A 16980-nucleotide genomic window follows, 5' to 3' on the forward strand; every position below is an offset into this window, starting at 1 on the left:
TGTTAAATTTTTTCACTTCTGCTAAATTTTTTTCCCTCCTGCTAATTTTTTTAACTTCTGCTGAATTTTTGACGAAAAGGGGTGTGTTTAGGCCTTCAGAGATATTTTTGTGATGGAATCTTACCTGTAGATGGTCGTATTCGTCGTTCTGACGAAGCTTCCAACTTATAGTAGTCCGATCTTGGCCAGGTTTCGACCTCGGAGCCAGTTTCTTTCTCGAAATTGACGAATTTGTGTGTGTTTAAGGTCTCAGAGAATATTCCAATGAAATTTAATTGTAAAAGGTTAGATTCATCGTTCTTACGAAGTTTTCGACTTGTATTAGTACACTAGCAGCCGAGTTTCGACCTCGGAGCTAGTTTTTTTCTCGAAGTTGACAAATCTGTGTGTATTTAAGCTTTCTGATAAGATTACATGTAGATGGTCGGATTCGTCATTCTGACGAAGTTTCTGACTTGTATTAGTACACTAGCGGCTAGGTTTCGACCTCGGAGTCAGTTTCTTTCTCAATTGACGAATTCGTGTGTGTTTAAGGTTTCAGAAAATAGTCCAACGGAATCTTACATGTAGATGTCGGATCCATCGTTCTGACGAAGTTTCCGACTTGTATTAGTACACTCGCGGCCAGGTTTCGACCTCAGAGCCAGTTTCTTTCTCGAAGTTGACGAGTTTGTGTGTGTTTAAGCTTTCTGGTAGATGGTCGGATTCGTCGTTTTGACGAAGTTTTTGACTTGTATTAGTACACTCGCGGCCAGGTTTCGACCTCGGAGCCAGTTTCTTTCTCGAAATTGACGAATTCTTGTGTGTTTAAGGTTTCAGAGTATATTCCAATGGAATCTTACATTTAGATGGTCGGATTCGTCGTTCTGACGAAGTTCCCGACTTGTATTAGTACACTCGTGACCAGGTTTCAACCTCGGAGCCATTTTCTTTCTCGAAGTTGACGAATTTGTGTGTGTTTAAGGTTTCAAAGAATATTCCAATGGAATCTTATTTGTAAAAGGTTAGATTCATCGTTCTTACGAAGTTTCTGACTTGTATTAGTACACTCGCGTCTAGGTTTCGATCTCGGAGGCAGTTTCTTTCTCGAAGTTGACGAATTTGTGTGTGTTTAAGCTTTCTGGTAGGTGGAATCTTACCTGTAGATGGTCGGATTCGTCGTTCTGACGAATTTTTTGACTTATAGTAGTCCGCTCTTGACCAGGTTTCGACCTCGGAGCCAGTTCCTTTCTCGAAATTGACGAATTTGTGTGTGTTTAAGGTCTCGGAGAATATTCAAATGGAATCTTACTTGTAAAAGGTTAGATTCATCGTTCTTACAAAGTTTCCGACTTGTACTAGTACACTCGCGGCCAGGTTTCGACCTTGGAGCCAGTTTCTTTCTCGAATTTGAAGAATTTATGTGTGTTTAAGGTTTTGGAGAATATTCCAATAGAATCTTACTTGTAAAAGGTTAGAATCATCGTTCTTACGAAGTTTCTGACTTGTATTATTACACTCGCGGCCAGGTTTCGACCTCGGAGCCAGTTTCTTTCTCGAAGTTGATGAATTTAAGGTTTCTAATTTGAAGTTTCCGACTTATACCACATTTGAAGTTCGAATCGACACTGAGATTTATATTCACCGATTTCGATGATGTATCCTGGTAAGTTTGTAGTCAGATTCAACTGAGAGCTTCATGGTTCATAGTTTGATTGTCGTTATAATTTGAAGTCAAAAACCTCCCTGAGCTTTATCCTTCTAAGTAACATATATTTGATGGTTTTTTGGTTATCATTTCTAATCCGATGATCTAGAATTAAGCAAAAACAAAAACAAGGATCACTACTCAATCTAACAGTCACAATTCCTTGTTTGGTTTTGACAAAAACAAACGTTTCTCAATCCGTAACCTATTCTTTTAACTAATCAGATTGCATAAAATCTAATCTAACAGCTCTAATCCATATCATTTGGATTGAGGATTTTCCACCCCAACATCCCGCCCAAAATTTTCCCGTTCTTCTAGAAAGAGATACGTGTCACCTTCTCCAATTTTCGGAAAAAAAAAATTAAGAAAAAAAGAAAAAAAATTAGAGACCACACAAAATTGGTCTCCCTCGGTTCCTTCTCCTTCTTCATCTCTATTCAACTCAGACCCAATCTCATCTTAGAAAGATAAAATACCCTCTGCAAAAAAATCTTCCTTGTCTCAAACCCTGAAACCTAATCAAAAAATCATAATCCTCTACAAACTCAACTCCTCACATCTGCAACCCTCATCAGAAAACCTAAAATCAAATTTTTTTATCTGCAACCCTCATCAGAAAACTCAGTCTATCTGCAATCCTATAAAGATTGGTAAAAAACTAAACTCTCAAACCCTCTATTCTCTGATTTCCTTTGGTTGAGTTGAGATTTTTGTTCTAGGGTTTGGTTTCTTAACATGCAATTTTGCTGATTTTAGTTTTTTTTTTAATAACATGCAATTGTTGATGATGTTTGTTCAAGGATTTTTTATTTGGTTCTGATTTGTTATAGGTTTTTTTTTTAATTTTACTGATTTTTGATTTTAGGGTTTTTTTTATATAAAATGCAATTGTTGATGATGTTTGTTCTAGGATTTTGATTTGGTTTTGATTTGTTTTAGGGTTCTTTTTAATTTTACTGATTTTGATTTTAGGTTTTTTTTCTTTGTAAAATGCAATTTTGTTTTGATGTTGTTTGTTTTTACATACTAGTACTTTGTTGGAGCTTAACATTGATTTTACTGATTTTAAATTGGAGTTTTAATGGCATGATATTGTACTTAGTAGCATGATTTACTTGGTTACTGCACCTAAATGTTATTAACATTTTCTTAGTGAATGATATAAGTAGACTAGTTTTTAACATGATAGCTATCAATTGTACTCGTAAGACCTCTGGTGGGATTACTGAACCCCTGGCTCATTCTCAACTGAGAATTTTACAGGGCTTCAGTATTCCAACTAGCAGGTGTCAGTTGCTTGGTGGTTATATGTTGCTTTATTTTCTTTTGTTTTGATAGATACACATGTATGATTGCTTTGAGTTGATTCCTTTGCACTTAAGAAATATTTATGCCTGATATCCATGTTTGTTTGCAATTTTGGTTCAGTTGTATCATTTTAACTTTCAATTTTATGAATGACTTGTTTTTAACATGATAGCTATCAAGTGAACTTGTAAGACCTGCTGGTAGGATTACCGAACCCCTGTCTCATTCTCAACTGAGCATTGTGCAGGGCTTCGGCATTCCAACCACCAGGTGTCAGTTGCTTGGTGGTTATAGGTTTTCTTGATTTTGTTTTGTTATTTTTGATGCACATATATGATTTCTTTGGTGGTTAAGGATTGAGGAGAGCTAGTGCGCTCTCTATCATATGGGCGAGACAATTGCTTCTTAAGCGATCTACATACCCATAAGATAGTGAGTGCACTAGCTCATTTAGAAATCCTTCCAAGTTGGTATCCAATTATGCTTTTGTAGTTTGCATAATGTTATACTGATTTCATTTTTGAATTCTGTTTTTGTAGCTCATTGATGAAAACAAATCTTAGAGCAATGGGAAAGAATAAGGTAAAGACTTGGATTATGATTCAGTTGCTCTTATTCATGTAAATTATTCCTTTTAAGTTGTCAATATATACTAAGATTTTGTATTTAATGTTGCAGACTAAGTCAACAATAAATAATAATGTCAAGCAGTTTCCAATCAAGGTAAACTTTTTCATCTCAATTGCAATATATTAACAGAACAAATTTCTTTACCTTGTTATTTTAACTAAGTTATGGTTGTTTCAGATGAAGAAGAAACCGAAGAGTCAACAGTTCCAATCTGGTGTTGCATCTCCACCTCATAGTGCTTCACTTTTCTCAAAGCGCCGATCACCGAGAAATTACAAGTTCGCAGAACCAACTGTTCCTACTTCTCCAATTGATACAAATACTTCTCAGAGCTGATCATCACCAAGGTTCAAAGAGTCTGCAGAACCAACTGATACAAATACTTCTCAGAGGGGATCATCATCAAGGTCCAAAGAGTCCACCGAACCAACCAATCCTCAAAGTACCCGAACTCCATCACATCAAAAACATTTAACTTCACCATGTAAGACACTAGCTTCTAAGAGGAAGAAGGTGTTGAAACCTACAAAGTCTAAAGAAGATGCTGCAAATTCTAAAGAGGGGGGCAAGAAAGTAAGGCGTAAATTGGATACAAGCACTGGTCCATGTCCAAATATTCAACTCAGGAATCCAAATGACACTTTTTCAGATTTTGAAGAGGAAGAAGAAGATGAAACTTTACAGCACAACATAGACGTGCAAAAGGAAGATCCTGATGTTGATTCTGACGGAGAAAAAAACAATGGTGATGATTCTGAGGATGGTGTTGATGATAAGATGGAAGGTGAAGAAGATGAGGTTGTTGAACCAACGAAGAAAAGAAAGTTTGTTCCACGTGGACCAACACAGATGCATGCAATGAAGTTAGATAACACAGACCCAAAAGCCAAAGTTTCATTCAACTTTAAAGAACAACCGATTGGTGATCCTTCCGTGCAGCTGGCCAGTTGTCTAGGGGTATTAGTTCGGCGAAACATTCGTTAACATTCAAGAATTGAAGAGTTGTTCCTTATCAGGCCAAAGCCATCCTATGGAAAATAGTCGAGGTAATTAAAATGATTCGTAACTCTTCAACTCTTCATTAGTCGATAACTCTTTAATTCATAGCAGATTCTAATTAAAATGATTTACCTTTATTTGTAGTAAAGGTTCATTGTGTCTGAACATCTCCAAGAATACTATTTTTCCAAAATGGGAGCATATGTCAAAGAAGCTCGATCTAGGAAAGCCGGTTTGGTACTTGAGGTTTTGGATCAGATACAAGGGGAAGAAAGAGAGAAAAGGCTTGCAAAGCTAATGCCCACGAGCATGTTTGTCAGTGAGTGGGAAACGTTTTTGAAACGTGTAAACTCGGATGAATTCATAGTAAGTATTTCTAATATAATGAATGACTATATTTGAAGCTTGAAAATTTGAAATGTGTCTATTGACTGCTCTATTTCCCTTTGCAGGTCAAAAGACTCAAAATGCAAGAAATACGTGTGAAGCACAACACCCCTCACACGATTAGTAGAAAAGGTTATGCCTGACTGGAGGTGGAGGTGGTATGTTTTATTAGTTTTAACCAGTATGTGTATCCTTTACAACCTGTATGTTATCCTTCATATCCCCTGTATGAAATTACTCTTACGCTAAACCTCGATTATACTGATGCATGTCCAAAGAATCATTAGGACTAAAATTTACTTGACTTCATTTCTGGAAGTTGTTAACTAGCTGGGATTCACATTTTCTTTGCAGCAAAAAGATCTGAACACAACTGAATAGATTGATAGAGCTGATTTATGGAAAGCGGGTCACAAACAACGTGAAGGAAGATACCCAAATCCTTGTGTTCTAGAGGCTTTTGTGAGAAATCTTCTCTTCTTCCTTTTTTGAATTTATGTGTGCTTCAATAATGCAAAAATATCTTATATGTTTGACACTTGTACAAAAAAAATTGAAGAAGCTCAAGCACAGCATGGTCCGTGACAGAAGATGTTCTTACAAAGGCTCCCGGTGAAGGTAAAGGAGTAAACTTAAAGGCATGGGGTTTGGAGTGACACGTAAGAAGATTGCAGCCAATACCCACTTTAAGTTGATCATTAAAGAGTGTTAGGAAAGTTGTAGAGAAATGAATGATCGTCTTGTGATGTTAGAGGTGAGAATTTATTTTGTTAATGGTTTGGTTTTTGGTTTTACTTTTATAGTTGATGAATTCAAACATGATTGGGCCCCTCATACTGTTGATTTGTTTTTTCTATAGCAAAAGAGCTCGAAATGTTCCTGCAATGAAGTAAACTCTCACAGGGACAGTCCAATTGCAAGAAACAACCTGCAGGCTAGCGCTAGCACATTTGTTCTCGCCAATGGAAAAGCCTCAACTCCTCCCACTACCATTCCTGTCAGCATGTCAAATGAGGTGCATGTGCCAGAAAAATTTACACCTTGCCGGTTACCAAGTTGGTACAAGGATGGCGAGGTGGTGGTTGATGCTAAAATTAGTGAAACGGATCCACTACAGGAGATACATGGGATGCCAATTGGTTTCGGAGCCTACATTGTGTGTGTGATCACTGCTCTTGTGGATGGTGCTCATGTCTACAATCCGACTTCAGAGTTCAAGTTTGTTGGTGATGCTGCCGGAAGTATTATCTCATGGCCCAAGGATAGAATATTGTTCTCATAGAGTGTTCAAATCTTCATAATCTTTTTGGAGTATGTTCAGGATACTTTAACTTTTGGTAACAAACATCTATACCACTGTCATTTCAGGTGAACTTGAATGAATGTAAATGTGTTACGCTGGCAGGTTTAACGTGAATGTGAATTACTTTCGGCAATTCGATTTCAGCTCTAACTAAGGTTATAGGTCTACATTCATCTAATGAAAACCTTTGTTGTATTAGAGATTATGCATACACTAGGCACAGGTTGTGAAAGAAAGTATACCAATATAAATAAGGATTGTGCAAATTGTTTCAACCACCCAAACAAGAGTAGTAATAGTAATATTCACACCATCCATAGAAGTTGTGTTATGGACTTTTACTATACATATCAAAGGTTGTACAAAAATTTTCAACCATTTTAACAAGAGTAGTAATAGTACTATTCACACCATTCAAAGAAGTTATGTTACAAACTTTTACTACACTTATCAAAGATTGTGAAAGAATGTATAACAATATAAATACTAGTTGTGAAAGAAACTCTAGAAAATTATGTTAGAGTTCGATAACCTAACTAGGGGGTTGTGACAAAGTTTTCTACTATACATAGAGGTTGTTATAGAAGGATGTCCTACAATTCCTGTAGGTATAGTGAAAGAAGGATTCACAACTGTTATTAGAGGTTGTGTTAGGCTTCCAGAGTAAAATCGAAAGAGAATCACAAATGAACTACAAGGTAGTCCAAACTTGAATCACAACTACGTTTACGACTCTTAGCTCGAAGTCGTAGTAAATCGGGGACCTTGTACACCCCCCCCCCCCATAACCCATAGATAGAGTCTTCGTAGATGTACTACAACACAAGTGAGGGGTTGTCAAAGTATGTTTTTCCCTTAGTGTACTGGCTTGCAGGCCACAATTGTTCTCGACGATTAGGACATGCCAATTAGCACCAACATTTTGAAGCAAACTTGTGCACCTTTGCACAATTGAATTGGACTTAGCTTGGTGATCCTGAGCATTACCATAGATCTCAACAAGTCATATTACTCAATGACTTTTGCGGATAAATCCCTTGGACAATCTCAAAAAGGCCATAATCCTTGCAGATGAGGCACCCACTACCTACGTTCCATGAAGCAAGAACGCCGCATTCTTCTTCAAACTTGGAACTCATTTTTACTATCCATGCAATTCTGGTTAGTCTTGTATTTTCCCTTCTCCAAAATCAACTTCAGTAGCAACAATTGTTGATTTGCAGTCAACAAGAACATCCGCTTATAGTAATGATCAAATGCAGGTCTTTCGACACCCTTGTCCAAGAATATTGATCCCACTTATAAACTAGGTGCAAGCACACTCCTTGTGCACATCTAGCATCAACGAAGAACTCTTTGCAAACGCAAGACCGTGGTATATCGTTTTTTCCCAAACTTGCGCTTATTTTTTCTGCCTTTCTATAAGCTTTATGCTAGATAAGAATTGGCCATCCAATTCTTCTTTTATGGCATCACATTTCCACAAGAATGATGGTTTACAACTAGACTTTGCATTACCACCAAGGTACACACATTCGAGAGAGATAACTTTAATCATCCATCAAACTGGCTACGATGAAAACACCTTCAATATATCGCATAGACAAGTTCTCCATCTTCTTTGCCACTACAAAGGCCAACAACATCTTTGCATTCAGGAATTTTTGCAAAATTCCCATTACATCTAATGTACTCGCTATTGATAACACTACGAATATATGCATTCCTAATGCATAATCTTCGCATACTTGTGAGAAACATGGACTTTAAAAAACTGACCATAGAAGTCAGCATACTCTTCAGTTTTGTCATGCAATCACTTGAAAATTCGGTTTCCAATTATTCTCGCATGTTCGTCTAACACTTTGGGCAGGAATTTTGACACCTTTGTCATAAACTTTCACGGCTTGTTTCTATTTCAAGCTTTAAATTTCATTCTAATTGATCTTTCCACACAAGAAAAACTTCTTCTAGTCTCCATACTAAAGAAACCCAACAAATCTTCACTGAATTCGACAAACAAATGACACCAACTTGAGTAAAAGAGAGAAAAATCAAGAACCTGTGTCCCAAAAACTAGCTCTGATACCTGCTGTCACATGCCCATTTAATCGCCTAAAATTTTCATGGGATATGACCGACAATACTTTGTGGTTCAGTGAATCAACTTCACCCAAAAGTACTCAACCCCGCATACTTGCATCAAAGTATGCATATTTCTTCACTCTTAAGGCTTTATGCAACAGAAATCTTCATCTTCTTTCTCTCTAACTCTTTATGCCCCCATAAGCATAAGAGGTTTGACATGCATCAAACCAATTGATCAACTCACAAAATCAGCAACATCGTAAACATAAAGTTATACTGCAACAAACCCATTTTATTGCACTAAAGGAAGATTACAAAACTTGACCATCGCATGGACCAAAACAGGCCATTCACCCTCTTGGTGAATGCCTAACACTCTCTACAATCAGTCATTCTTCTCTAAAAAGAACAACACTCAACTTATTAATCTCTAGGATATTTATAATGCTAAAGATCAGGCCAAAACTTCTGTACAACTGCTTGCACATTCTACAGACAGCCACATGTCCACAGATAGTTTTAATAACCGCCAATTTGCTTTTCAACTGCCATCTTTTGTGTTGTCTTGCAGATTGAATCCACACTTGTCTTGAAAGGTTAGGGACACTCTAATAAGGTTATAAACTTAATTTATAACCGTTCCAACTTGTCTCGCGTTATTGGCATGCTTGCAAATTCAATAAAGAACACTTGAGTCATATGCGCACTTTTACGCCACTTTTGTGCCACTTCTGCGCCTCACTGCATTAGGCCTTGATCTTAACTTTCTATGATACTTTATCTAATCCAAATTCATGCCAACATGATTTCTAACTTATGCCAATATGTGCCATATGCTCATATACGTTATTCTTGCTTCACTTAGCCAATTTTCTTGATAATAGTAATACGCACTCTCGCATTACTAGCTTGTTTCATTGTCCAAGCTTTGGCCAGCCTAATGCATAGGCCAACTCTTGGCCTATTCTACACTCTTGCATCATCCTTGAGTTTGGGCGAACTCAATTCTGTGGATATGCCTTAATATCAATATCGCATGTTGCATTTGACAACTTGGTCATGTCTTGCCAATCCCTCAATGAAGATTCATTGTGTCGGCTAATAAGCTTCATTACTTAGCCAATATCGTTTACAGTGTAGCGCCACCTTTACGCGTCACTGGCCTACAGGGTCTTGCTATCTCAGCACTTGACAATCTACCCAGTATCGCGCCATCCTAGCTGCACACTGACTTGGTCTATAACACTGTAACACGCAATCATTATGCGTCACTTGCCTGACCTGTAATAGTATGTAAGATACTTAGCTTATATTGAGGAAAATGAACAAGCGTCAGTGGTGATTCTAGAACAAAAGTTTAATCGGGGCATAATTTTTTCTCGGAAATCATAACTAAAAATGTATTTGAAAAAACGATGATAATAATCCCAATTTCATCTATCAGTGAAAAATGAGATAGAAATTAAGTAAATGAAAAAGAAAAATGAAACATTTGAGTAGCCTCTAGGGAATATACTACTTAGTTTCATTGCTTTGTTGGTAATACACATAAACACGAAGATATCTCTACCATTAATGCATAAGTAACGGAAAAATTTGATTGCCAGCGCAAAATCACTCTTGGCAACCACAGATGCACATTGCTTCGAAGAATGATTCATATGAACAACTAAAGACTAACCAAACCAGATTTCTTTTTATAAATTTGACAAATGATTAATAGTTTTAATTCGATCGCACCTACTTTCATTATGTTGCCAACACCCCTTTCGTTAGGTTCTCACTTGAATGCAGTTAACAGTTTTCTATTTCTACCATATACCAAACCTTAAGAGAAAAACTACTTCTCCTGGTCATTTACACCGACGACTTTAAATTAATTAGCATCTGCAATTTTTCGCCTGGTCATCTAAATCCAATGCGCAAGCAAAAATCATATTCCGTGTCTTTTAAACTCTTCGGATTGTGATTCATTTAGTCGTTGTGCACAACAATCTCTTAATGGAAAATGGAAAAAGATAGTTACCTATGCATATAATTAACACAAAATTGGTTAAAAAGACCAAAATCAACAATTCCTGGGTGAAAAGGACATTTAGATTTTGATACTGTTTAAATGGACAAAAATTTAAAAATAGATAGGATGTAAACAGTTTCATCATACCCATTTTCAAATACTTTTTCTTATTTTTAATTTACATCAGGATGCATCCAGTTTCATCCTTACTATTTTTTAAGTTTAAGTCAGGATGAATCCAGTTTCATCCTTACTATTTTTTTGGTGTCCATTTTACCCATACTAATTTTTACTCATCCATTTGAACCATGTTTTAAATATATTTGGACAAATGACCCATTTTCCGTATAATTAACCTAGGTAAGTCACTTTGTTTACAGTAAAATAGGGATTGTATCACAACTAATCCTTAATTTTTTGGTAATTTTTTATTTTGTGAGATTTGGATAGGAAAATATGGTTGAATTAGTTCCAAAAGTATCATTTTATCGGGAGTAATTTTCTTAAATATTGTGGGGCACAACATAATCTTGGACGAAAACTACTTGCGATTTTTACATTTTCTAAAAACCTATGGGGCAGTGACCCCACTGGCCCCGTGTAGATTCGCCCCTGGCAAGCGTACTTAATGACATATAGGTCGCGACTCACAAGATCAATTCTAAACCAAGACTACTAAAATCTCATTTTCTCCCACACTACTCAAATCTCATCGGTTAACATGAGTTTAGGAATCGTTTGTTTGCATGTTTAATCATCTCCAACAAGGTTTGGGACTTGAAACTATTTCGTAAACCTCGATACGGATAACAGAAGAAATTAAGTCTTTTTTTTTTCTTTTTTTTTTCTTTTTTTTGCTAGGAAAGATAAATTTAATTAATCAAAATAGAAATTAAGTCTCTTATTATGATGCAGTGATGATGCCATGTTTCCCTATGTGCACAAATGTCGGTTGGATAAATTCAGCAAGTACATGGAACTTAATGCCGTTTCCCCCAGTGAAGCACTCCCTCTGGTATAGAACGCCTTATCAGTCCTTGTAAAGGTGGTTGCCTGATTGGAGTTTAATTCACCACCTAATACCACACCATAATTCATTGTCCTTGCAGCTCCCACGATGATACTTACAAAAGTTCTTTTATGTTTAATGGTTGTTTGCTTTGTAAGAAAGTGCCTGAAGCTAATCATCATTTGTTCATGCCCCGTGAAACAACGAGAGAGAGTTGTATGGCTTTTCTTCCTGAATAGTTACAGATTACAGTGGGTATTTCAAGAATCAGTGAGACATACTATTTGGGAGTGGAAACGAAGAAAGGTCTCAATCTCTAATATCAGAAATAACATACGGGATGTAATTTCATTTGCAGTGTGGTGGGTTATCTGGATCGAGAGAAACGCTAGAGTTTTTAATGGGAAGTAAAAAACGCTGGAGGAACTGATTAACAGTGTCAAGATTTTCATTTACAACTGGTGTGTGGATACAAACATCTTCGAGGGGTTTATCTTTGGACACAATTCTGTACAACTGGGAAGCTATTATGCAATAGTTTTAGTTGTGTTCACTTTCGTTCTTAGAAGCTATATTATAATTGAGCTTATTTTCTCGTGTCTTTTTATCTATTTTTTACCTACTTGGTAAGGAATTGATTTTTTTCCTCAACATTTTTTGCCCTTTCTGAGTCAAAAAAAAAAAAAAAAAAACTGTCATCCACAACATAAACTATCAATTGTGCAAGCCTTATGGATCTCTACTAACATCTTGTTTGTTTGCAGCTGACTCGGCATCTGGATCCGAGTCAACCTCTGACTCGGGTCGAGTCAGCAGTCAGACCGTTTGTTTTGCATTTTGAGTCAGATCTGACTCGACCTCTGACTCAGACATAACCCCTGACTCGGACCCATTTGAGTCAGGTAACAAAATACCCCTGACTCACGTTTTTTGAGACAGATCTGACTAAAAACAAACATATCGAGTCAGATCCAGATGAGTCAGGTGATTTCACTCAGATTCAGATGACTCAGATCCAGACGACTCAGATGAGTCAGGAGTAAACAAACATAGTGTAATTCTGATTTCTTTTTAATTTTGTTTTATTTATTTGGATGGTGATTATGTTCAAAGCTTGATTTTATGTGAATGCAATTTTTCTCGTTGTTACATTGTTTTTTTTTTTTTTATTTGATAAAGTCTTGAATGCATTTTTTTTTGTTGTTACATTGGGTTTGAAAGTTTCCATTTTCATGAGCCTCATGATAAGTAAGGTTGACTAAGGTCACCCGCGTTTCACGTTTAGTTAAACAAAGGTAAGACTTTCTTTTTTTTTTTGACTAAAGCCAGATTGAGAGGTTTGGTAATTTAATATAAGTTCTTTCCTAGCTAGATTGGGATGTGATAGGCTGATGGTAAGGAAGCAAAGTCAACTAGCTTACCTATTGTTGTTCTTAGTTTATGTGGGACTGGAGTGGGGGGTATATTTTCTGCCCTTTCGGGTTTTGATCAAATATCTGAGACCCACGCGAAGTTGTCTGCCAAGTTGTCCGACCTCGACTGGCGTTTACCGCCCCAGTTTTGTTTTCTTCCGCATCATTTGTACATCATTCTGACATCATCGAATTCTCGTTGGGAATGACACTTATAACAGTAACTAATTGAAATAGTTACGCCGAGCGTCATGCAATATTCTTTTTCAAAACAGAATCCAAAAGCGGGAGTGAGGCCTACTATATCATTCTAACCAACCCGGCGTTCCAAAACTCCTCCCTGAATGCGCACCTACCAAAAATCCGACATTAGAAAAGAAATTGTCTAAACACTTCTTTAGCTGAAAGCACAGTTTCCGGCAACCACATGGAAAGATGGATCAGAGTAGCTATTAGCTTGGTGGATGTGTTAGGGAAGTAGGTTTAAGGTTAAGTACGTTTGTCAAGACAGGTTGTCTACTTTTAGGGCCAAAACTTTTAATTTTGGGCCGGATTTTAAAAAATTTCCAGAATGCTGACGTCATCAGTTTTAAAATACTAAATTTAATCTCCGGTATTTATAGTTGTTTTATACAGAAACAGGAAATCAAATCTGATTTCCTATTTTTTCTTCTCTTCAAACCTCTGCTACTATTCTTCAATCAACTAAATCCATCTGTTTGATTTGTTTCATCCCGAGAAGAAGCACAATTACAGAATTTATGTTGTTCTACAACATTTGTTTGATTCAAGGATTAAACTAGAGCTAAGTTAAACCTATGTATGACTGATTGTTGCAGATTGTTGATTTGAGAAGATTTTTGCAGATTTGAGAAGATGAAGACAATAATCTAGGTATGTTTTTGCTGTTTTTGTTGTTTTTCCTTTTTGATTTTGGTTTTTATAATTTTCGATCTACTGATTTTGCTTTTTCTATTTTTTTTTAATTCGTTGATACTAAGAAGAGGAAGTTTAAACAACGTCGTTCTAGAAGAAGAAATACAAATCTAGGTACGAATCTATTGTTGTTTGAGTTTTTTTATTTTGATTTTATGATTTTGATTTTTTTTTTTATTTTTGATTTTTTTTTTATTTGGAATTTGTTGATACGAAGAAGAGGAAGAAGAAACCACATTGTTTCAGAAAAATAACAACAAAATTAGGTACGATTTCTGTTGTTGTTGTTTGATTTCAAGTTTGTTTTTATACATTTTGATTTTGTTTTGGGGTTATTTGCATGTCTAATTTGAGAAGAGATTTAGTACTAGATGAATTCCGTTTATAATTTTTGTTAGTATTTGTTGATACTGAGAAGAAGAAGAAACAACATTGTATTTGCAGAAGAACAACAAATCTAGGTATATATGTTGCTTTATTTGAAGTTACACATATTGTCATGTAGCATGTGTAACTGTTGTTATTATTGCATGTTTGGATTATTTTGCATGTGATATCTGAGAAGAGATTTACTAGCTGAATTCCGTTTATTATTGTTGATATAAGAAGAAAACAACAAATCTATGAAGACAAGATGTTTTGTTAAATGTGTGTTGTAGCATGTGTAATTATAGCTTGTGTATCTTTAAGACAATTCTTTTTTTCTTTTTTTTTCCCTTTGTTGAGTATGTTGATTCTTCATTTTATGTTTAACTTGCCGCATAGGATATATTTCTCACGAGGGGGCAACGCCCTCGAGTGAATTTCGTTAGTTTGTTTTTTTGATATTTTTAGTGTATGTTTGTTTTTTTCAGGTTGCCATGGCGGTTGTGAGTTGCATTGCTGTTGTACGCTACTTTGCAGATTTCATTACCACTCGTGTTGGTATTGAAACCACACTTGATGAGTTTAAGGACCAAGTTTGCAAGCAATGGAAGCAATTTACTCCATTTGGTATTTGTTTCTTCTTCCGAGAAGGTGAGAAAGATCTTCCAGTTGACTGTGATTATTCGCTTCAAGCTCTTACATCCCTTACACATAGTAAAAATAAAATAAAATACTAGTTTCAATATTTTCTTGCAAAATGTTATTCATGTAGCCTCCTCATCTAGCTCTAGGTCATATTCTTCTACTAATAATGGTTCTAGTACGTCGTCGAGAAACACTCAATCAGTTGGAATGTATTTGGAAGATAAGAGCAAGCCTGCAAAACCTTTGTTATCGGATGGTTGGCCTAAAGTCCTTGGTGAGATTGGTCATGTGTTTGTTAAAGGAGTTAAGGAAGTCGGGATTGCTTGCACCAAGTATCGTCTTCGCACTGGTTTCAACATGGTTGTAACACACAATGAACGTTCTAGGTTCACGGCTAAGTGTGCCGTAAAAGAATGCGGTTGGAAATTTCATGCAGCTTCTATTGATGAAAGGAATGAAATGTTTTAGGTTGGTTTTTTGTGTTCGGTTATCTGTGGTAGTTAGCATATGTAATGTTTTGTTACAGTATATGTTTTATAGTATGTGTAACTTTGATTTACACATGATGTATTTTGCACCAGATTGGTTTTTGGTTGGTTTCTTTGATTTTGTATGGACTTTTTCAGGTCATGGCTTATAACCTTGAGCACACTTGTGGTGCTGGTGGGTGTAATTTAAACCAAAAATACTCGACAAGCTTCACGTCTAGTTTGATTGAGAAAGAAGTTAGGAAAAATCCTCATAAGAAGCCAAGAAAAATTGATGATGATTTCCAGACCAACTATGGAGTTATTATGGAATATTATTAGGCGTATAATGGGAGGGAAAAGGTATATGAGTCCATTTATGGTGATGATGTGAAGTCATAGTCACACTTGGTATGGTATATGAATGTTATAATGGAAACAAACCCAGGTAGTGTGATAGACTTTGAATTTCACCCTACAAAGAAACAGTTCCAACGGATTTTCATCTTGTTTGCTGCATGCATCCAAGGGTATCGGTTTTGTCAGCCAATAGTCTACTTGGATGCTACTTTTGTTAGAGCATGGCTCGGTTAAAACAACCAAGCGTTGGTATGTCAAGTTTGGTTGTCATATTTTAGTGAATAATAACTCATGTTAAGAGTCGTTTGATTATGTACTAGATTCAACTTCGTATAAGTTAGCTTGAAAGTATTAGGATATGAGACATTACAAGTATTGCGAAGTCTTGAAGATGTGAAGAAGCAAGGAGCTACAACGACAACAATCATCCTTCCACTTGAGGTTAGTGATATTTGACTTGAACTATTTCATTCCCTAACTATCTTTCAAGTCGTGCATATTGAAAATATAACTGCGAAGCATATTTGAACTCTAGATAGACATAGTATTAAGGAATACAATACAAGGTTTATTGCTTAACCATTAAATTTTATAGATAAGACATCGCCATAATCATTTGAATGCTATTGTGATTATTTATGGGTATGAGGTGAGGATTTCATCCTAGGGAACAATGTTTACATGTGTTCCAAGGAAGTAAGTTCATAAGCTTGTTTGTGAACCGAAAAGGAAATTGCCAGGTGCTATTGGTTTTGTTATTCATTGCATATCTTATGAACAACCAATATGTATGATTGAGTATAACCGCTCACAACTTGTTTGTGTTTTTGGTAGAACTATTCACAAAGGCATGACTTATGTATTGGTATGACTTTTATTAGTGAAACCGATCTTAAATAATCACCTGAGATGGTATGATCGGGTTTGTGTTTTGTCTGACCAAATATGGGAAAGGGGAACCGATCCTAGTAAGAGGTGCAGTACATCACAAAGGGGAATCGATCCTTGTATGGGGTGCAGCAAGGTTTATAGCAGAAAGGGGAACCGATCCTATGGACATGTGCAACACGTTTTTAGGCAAAGGGGAACCAATCCTATGGACATGTATGGTGTGGTTAGAAAAGACACACAGAACACTTGCAAGTATACAAGGCCAAGTTTTAGTATAGAAGGTAAGCAAGGGGTTAGTCCACAGGGAGTGGGAGCATAAAGAAGTTAAACTATGCTGGCAGATGATGTAGAACAAGATGCAAGATCACAATGTTATAGTGGCAGTGAAACAAAGAGGGCAAATGGCATGAACCAAGGCTGTGAGCCAAGGGCAGGGGTGAGTTTGTGCACTGATTTCAGTGCACAACAGCTA

The 16980-nt window shown here is 36.3% G+C and overlaps 1 long non-coding RNA gene across 4 annotated transcripts; it reads left to right on the plus strand.

The window, feature by feature from the left end:
• Nucleotides 1-13518: 13518 nt before the first annotated feature.
• On the plus strand, nucleotides 13519-15362 carry LOC113333630. 4 transcript variants are annotated; one of them, XR_003352174.1, is made up of 4 exons: nucleotides 13519-13737; nucleotides 13845-13893; nucleotides 13997-14045; nucleotides 14634-15362. It is a non-coding gene; the product is annotated as an uncharacterized LOC113333630 (long non-coding RNA). The 4 variants fall into 4 exon arrangements; XR_003352175.1 differs by having other exon boundaries at nucleotides 14000-14045; XR_003352173.1 differs by having other exon boundaries at nucleotides 13848-13893.
• Nucleotides 15363-16980: the final 1618 nt, after the last annotated feature.

Source organism: Papaver somniferum, chromosome 1 (genome assembly GCF_003573695.1).
Source record: "Papaver somniferum cultivar HN1 chromosome 1, ASM357369v1, whole genome shotgun sequence".
In the NCBI taxonomy this organism is placed as follows: domain Eukaryota; kingdom Viridiplantae; phylum Streptophyta; class Magnoliopsida; order Ranunculales; family Papaveraceae; genus Papaver; species Papaver somniferum.